At 44.3% G+C, this 7,272-nt stretch overlaps 1 long non-coding RNA gene across 1 annotated transcript; it reads left to right on the forward strand.

The window, feature by feature from the left end:
- Nucleotides 1-995: 995 nt before the first annotated feature.
- LOC143770256 (uncharacterized) lies at nucleotides 996-4,162 on the forward strand. The gene is made up of 3 exons (XR_013214586.1): nucleotides 996-1,141; nucleotides 1,496-1,580; nucleotides 2,283-4,162. It is a non-coding gene; the product is annotated as an uncharacterized LOC143770256 (long non-coding RNA).
- The last annotated feature ends 3,110 nt before the right edge of the window (nucleotides 4,163-7,272 follow it).

Consider the following 7,272-nt stretch of genomic DNA (forward strand, 5'->3'; position numbering starts at 1 on the left):
TAAGGTGCAAGAAGAACCATCTCCCCCTTCCGTATCACTTCCATGATGCAGGACATAATCTGGCACAACTGAGGTTCCAGGCTCTAGAACAAGTGGACACTAATAGAAGGGGACAGAACAGGATTAAACTGTTTAAAAATCCAATACGCCTCATGCTTCTTTCCCTGCAGACTCTGGAACCTAGGGGACTAAATAGAGATTACGATACCTCCGGTTTTCTGTGATCAATGGACAACTATATGATACCATCATTTTATATGTGATACCATCATGTTGTATTTAATTCGTTGCATTTGAACCCTTGCACTGTAATTCATGCCTTGTTGCAATTTATATTGTAATCCATGTGCTTTTGTTAATCTGTTCTCTTTTCCTTATAGAACCGCTAGTCCTGCACTTATTCTCTCTTTTTGGGCACCCCGTGCTATCCACGGTATAATATATCATACTTCAGCAGTTTACCTATTGCTTAGTTTCTCCAATAAGTTCTCTCCTAGCCGCCTTTGGTATGTCACAATAGCCCACGTCCATTTCCACACATGACAACACCTATTCTGGGAACCTTGTCACCATTAGCATTACATCCCTCTCCTTTTTTTAATCCAGGAGCGACCATTCCCTCATATGCATTAGTTCCTGTGTCCACACACTAATTCCCCTCTGCTACATGGAGCCAGCAGCGTCTACATCCTCATACAGGCTCACAACACCCTGCTCCTGCACACACCCACACTGTGATCACATGACCGCCTTGACGTGCAGCTGCATGTGATAATGCCCCCCTCCAAGCTAAATATCAGGAAGTTTTAGCCACACTCACAGCACGCCTCCCTCAGCGTCTCAGCACGCCTCCCTCAGCGTCTCAGCACGCCTCCCTCAGCGTCTCAGCACGCCTCCCTCAGCGTCTCAGCACGCCTCCCTCAGCGTCTCAGCACGCCTCCCTCAGCGTCTCAGCACGCCACCAGCGCTCCAGGCAACAGAACGGTAAGCACACACGGCATTCCCCCCTTTTAAATGCTTCTCCATTATTTGAGTGCGTTACACTGACCCACCACCATTGTCTCACCAGTTTAGTACACAGTGTGGGCACATTGCATGCCCAAGCAGCTTATCCTGCTCACAGTCACGGTCTCCATTACTGGTAAGCTTGTCCACCATTATCCTATACTTACCATGTGTTTTTTTTTGTTTGTTTGTTTTGTTTCTTTAAGCTGGGGAATTTTTTGCTGAATCTTTTTCAACATTGCAGCCTCTGAAATTTGCCTCCACATATATTGCCAATATACTCATACATCTGATTATAAGTTCAGATCCTACACTCCAGGTGATTATTTTCTCGCATCAGCTTATTTAGCATCACAGGACACACATCATGGGCAGCAATTCCATTGTCACTGTATTTCCTTGCAATTTTCTATATCTTGCTTTTCCTGAACTGATGAGATTGCTTCTGTGTTTTATTACTCTGCTTTTGACACTACGTTCTCTTCTCCAGATCATAGGATATTGGCACGATCCACCAGAGCACGATTATGGCCTTGTTCTTTAGGCACGTCTCTAGTATGCATCACGATACCTCAGCCCTGACGAAGCCTCCTTTGAGGGGCGACACGCGTCGGGTCTCCGCTTCACCTGCGCTTTATTGACTGGGTCACACCATACTGGTTTTGGGTATTGTATTGCATGGTTGCACATGGGGCTCCTTGTACATTTACTCGCTCTCAGCCTGAAACGGTGATGCGAGTTAGGCATATACAGAGGTGAAAATCCTAAGTAAGGTACATGCCTCCATTTAGAGTTAGCAGTTCGGGCTGCATTTGCAGCAACCATTTTGGCACAAACTGTGCATATGCCACGCATTGATGGTATTTCTTGTCATTCTGTCCATCCGAACAAACAGTTATGTATTTGCCCCAGGTGTATAAATGCATTTGCCCTATGGTTTTATATATGCATGCACAGTGATGTTCATATAGGCATTATCTTATTGGACATTGCCCCATTACTTTTGGCGCGGGTGTAAGCCCTATTAAGGGCTGTGGTCTTAAGGAACAAGTATGTTTCCTTTTTAATTGTTTTTAATGTGTGTTTTTCTTTATAACTTGTTTCCTATGCATTATATTATATCAATAAAATTATGTTTATTTTTGCTAAATCCTGTGTGTGGTGATCCCCATTTGCATGACCTCTACTTTCCTTTGTTTTTTGGGTCTCATTTGTTGGAGGTCAGGGTGATCCCACTTTTGCATCCGTGGTGCCCCCTTTTACATATAAGACATCAGCTTATCTACTACACCTACTTAGATCCGTAAGGAGCACATATGGTCGTCTCTCTGTTCCACTATATCCTTTTCTATTAGGATCTCAAGTTGGTACTGATGACTCTGTAGTCAATGGACATCACGCTTTGTGCTTCATCTCCCTGGAAACACTGTGCTTTTTTCTCCGGAAACTAGTTGAACAGCTGCAGTCACAGTTATTTCATTTTTTTGACATACAATGCAATTATTTATGTTTTTTGTTTCTTTGTTTTATATTGTTATGTAATGTGCTTTGACATCGACATTTATATATTTTTTTTCTATTTTGTATAATCTCTGTAGTACAGTAGATAAACTTGCTCTGAGGAAGGTCCACAAAGGACCGAAAATGTTTAGCAAGAAACGAGCTACCGCTGATCTGTCTATCCAGATGTATAATAAATGACTTTATTTTCTACAAGCATTATTGAGTGCCAAGCTTTTTGATACATATAATTCAGAAAAGGTTAAGGTACCACGTTGGTTATTTTTTTTTCGACTGCTCCAAGCGAATATCGAAGATGGAATTAAATCTTACAAACTTAATGCAAAGTTGTCAACCGTTAAGAAGAACAAAAACCAACAAGCACGGCATTCAAGTAAATCTTCAGAAGACCTAGTGTTATCACAAGAGAAATGGAACAAACAAAGCTCTCCATGAAAAGAGATCACCTGTTACCAACAAGCCAAAAATCAAGACTACTTTCAAGAATAAATAAGGCCACGAAACAGTTAATAGACAGACTACTACACACGGGATATGAAGATCAATATGCTAATTCAACAAATGAAAGTACAATGCACAAACCTCTCAAATCCAAAATTACTACATCCAATGTTACTGTTGCAGGAGGAAAAGAAGAAACCAGTGACCTTAAAAATTCCTCATTAATAAGGAACAAATCAATACTTGAGACTCAAAACAATTATTATCCATGGAACAAAATTACAAAAGTGGACATTTCAACTATTGAGTCCCTACAGCCAAGACAATGGATATCTGATGAAATTATTGGTTCAGTAGTAAGTCAAATATCACTGAAAAGCAAAGGCCTGCTCCAGATACGTGCACTGCAACCAGATAATCATCGTTCAATCGCATTGGGGCGATATGATGGAGTTTTACAATTATTTCACAACACAGAGTTCTTCAGTGGTGATGCTCTGTTTATTCCTTTTAATACATCACCTGAGACACGTGGGCTCCATTAGAAGCTAGGTGTAATAGATTTCAATAAGAAGTTGGTTTGTGTTTGACTCTCTCCATGGAAAACATCAAGTTTGACTGACAGTTTACCTTTTACTCCTGATGATTGGAAGTTTTTAAATGTCACTGACACAGACGTGCAAAGAAATACATACGATTGTGGCCTGTTTGTCATTTACACAGCTTTCGCACTAGCAATCTGTGAAGGTTACAGCAACCTCAGAATTTTCTCTTCAAAAAAAAAAAAAACACGCCTGTGGGTTGCTGATCAGTATGACCAGTTTCTGATTCAGAAGAAAACACAATGTCCAAGTAAACTGTTACCAAGAAGACAACAAGTTACTGAAAAGTTACAAAAGCTGAGAGAATACACATTTTCCATCGAAAGCATATCTGTTTCTATCAGCTTTGAAGGTTTAAATGATTCCTGTAGTTGGAAAATATGCTCAGTAAAAACCATACATTTCAAAGAAAAAAAGCATCTCAGTGTCAATGTGTAATCTGACGGAATTGGTTTCACTATTCTTGTGTAAAAGTCACCTCAACAGAAATTAAAGATATAAAGAACCATGTATGCCCTACATGCGATATTAAAAGTGTAAAATCAAACTAGATACGTGATTTCTAAAATAAAAACAACATTCAAAAGCTACTATGAAAAAAATAATTCGATACAGCCTTAAAGGGCCACTGTCACCCCCCTCCAGCCGTTATAAACTAAAAGAGCCACCTTGTGCAGCAGTAATGCTGCATTCTAACAAGGTGGCTCTTTTAGTTTTTGGTTCAAGTATTCCCAAAATAAAGTGTTTTGAAACTTATCCAAAATACCTGTCTTTATCCAGGGAGGCGGGTCCTCACTCCCCAGCTTGAACCGCTACTCTGCCGTCACTCAAATCTTCAGGGGCTTTCGGCGCCACCCCCTCCGCGCTTTTTTTGCTTCAAAACCGGCGCCTGCGCTGTGTTTAAGCTCTGGCCGTCTGACGTCCCAGCCAGGCTTGCAGACTGCGCCTGCATTGCGGCCAGGGCCGTATTTGCCACTAGGCACTTGAGGGCACGTGCCTAGGGCGGGGACAATGCAGGGGGCGGCACCTGAGCAAGTTTAAAAAAAAAAAATAAATAAAAAATTGTTTTTTTAAAGTCCGGGGTCGCCCCGCCCACCCACCTCAGTCCCGGCTGCTGTGGGGGGAGGGGGTCTCGGGCGCAGGCAGGGCCGCCATCAGGGCATTACAACCCTTACTTGTATAAGGGGCCCGGTGATCAGAGGCAAGGAAGGCCCGGTGATCAGAGGCAAGGAGGGAGGGCCCGGACTTACTGAGACACGCAGGCATGTCTGACACACTTCGGGCCCCACCTCTTTTCCTCCTGATAACCGGGCCCCAGGGACAGGGGTGGCACTGTCCTGCTGGTCTGGAGGCATTAGAGCTGACACTGCATCGCTCCTCTCTGATGTGGCTGCACTCAGTGCAGCAGATGCGATGCACTAGGTGCTAGGCAGTGGCACTAGTTATGTGCAGAGCTCGGGACTGGCTCCGCCTCTGTCATCTCTCACCCTCTACTCCTGAAAAAGATGGCAACAGTGACTGACCGGAGCTCTGCAGGAAGAGGCTGGAGCCAGAAAAGGTGAGCAATTCAGTGATACTGGCTCCAGAACTAGGGCTTCTGACTGGGCTGCAGGAGGGACCCCACTATTCCTGTGGGAACAAGCTGCCAGCATTGCACTATGCTACACTGTCCCTCTAGTACTGGTTTGGAAACTGCTGTGCCTCCCTGTACTCATCACCTGCTGCAGTCGGGACCAGGGGAGGGGGTGACAAGTGTCTATACTGGAAGAGGAAGCAGCCATCATAGTCTTCTGCTGACTGCTGCCCTGTCTGTCCGCTGTCCTGGGATGATGGGGCAGGTGGTGAAGGGCCAGGCCCTGCAGCATAGGTATATATAATAGTGTGTGTACGGAACTATGCGTATATAGTGTATGTAATATACACTGTAGTGTACAGTATATGTATTTTCTTGTTTGTAAATGTGTGTGTATGGGTATACTGCAGATGATATTTCTATATGTAATAGTGTATCTGTAGTATATAGTGTATGGAATGTATAGTGTGTATACAGTATATCTATATATATATGATCCTTGTATCTGTAGTATATAGTGTATGGAATGTACAGTATATGTATTTTCCTGTTGATAAATAAGTGTGTGAGCCTATCCTGCCTATGGTTCTAGTGTATGTGTGATCAGGTCCGAAGTAATAATTAACCCTTCCTGGCAGATTCCCATTGGACCCCTGGTGTAATAGACCCCCCCCCCCCCCCCCGATAAAGGTTCCCCTGGAGGGTGCTGGTATATGTGGTGCTATCAGTGTACAGCAACTGTAGAGCGGCCATCTGCAGATGAGCGCTGCGCTCTGTACCCTAAAACCAGCACACAACGCGTGTATGTTCATGAATTATCAAACTCAAACAGCCTCATCTTTTCGGGGCTTTTTTCGTTTTTTGCTCCACTCCTTCCCAGAGACATAACTTTTTTATTTTTCCATCAATATGTTCATGTGAGGGCTTGTTTTTTGCGGGACGAGTTGTATATTTGAATGACACCATTGGTTTTACCACGTTGTGTAACAGAAAACGGGGAAAAAAAATTCCAAGTGTGGAGAACTTTTTGGAAGTGCATCTGAACAGCAAGGTGGATTGCTGTTGAGGGGAGATAGAGAGAAAAAAAAAATCTATAAATCTTCAGCACAGCGAGTGTGAGCGAGCTGAGTGTGACCTGAGCGTAAGTGTGAACGGCGGTAAGTGTGTGACTTGTGATTCAGTGACTTTGGAATCAGGGAGTTTCCAAGGGAGGAATTGCTTCTGTTTTTTTTTTGCTTTTTTTGTTGTTTATTTAATACTTTGTATTTATTTTTAATTAACGTTTCTGTGTGGTGCAATCCCCATTAGGAAATGTGCTCCACAATTGTTAATGCCATCCAGTGTACATCTTGCCACATGTATGCAGTCCTTGACCAGCCGGTCGAGGGTGCATACTGCTGTGCGAGATGTGAGCACATTGTGCATTTGGAAACCCAGATACTGGATCTAAATGTGCAGCTGGCAACACTGAGATCCATAGACAATATGGAGAGGAGTCTTCTGCTCACAGAGCAGACGCTCAATGGGATAGATGAGGAGGGGGATGGTAGGATGGAGCTGCAGGACAGTGTGGCAGTTAGCTGGGTGACAGATAGAAGGCGGGGTAGAGGGAAGAGTGCCAGGGAGGCTAGTCCTGATCTGGCACACCCCAATAAGTTTGCTAAGTTGGCAGATGAGGGGGGTGCCAGTACAGGGGTAGCACTGCTGCAGCCAGGCATGTCCTCTGAAAGCCGGAGGAGTGACTGCTCCAGTAAGGAGGGAAAAAGGAGAGCAGGGCAGGCCAGACAGGTGCTGGTAGTGGGGGACTCAATTATTAGGGGAACAGATAGGGCAATCTGTCACAAAGACAGGGATCGTCGGACGGTGTGCTGCCTACCTGGCGCTCGAGTCCGACACATCGCTGATCGGGTGGACAGATTAGTGGGAGGGGCTGGTGAGGACCCAGCGGTCATGGTGCACATTGGCACAAATGACAAAGTTAGAGGTAGGTGGAAGGTCCTTAAAGATGATTTCAGGGAATTTGGCTGCAAGCTGAAAGCAAGGACCTCCAACGTGGTATTTTCCGAAATACTGCCTTACCACGTGCCACGCCAGAGAGGCAATGGGAGATTAGGGAGGTTAATAAGTGGC

Source organism: Ranitomeya variabilis, chromosome 1 (assembly GCF_051348905.1).
Source record: "Ranitomeya variabilis isolate aRanVar5 chromosome 1, aRanVar5.hap1, whole genome shotgun sequence".
NCBI classification, from domain to species: Eukaryota; Metazoa; Chordata; class Amphibia; order Anura; family Dendrobatidae; genus Ranitomeya; species Ranitomeya variabilis.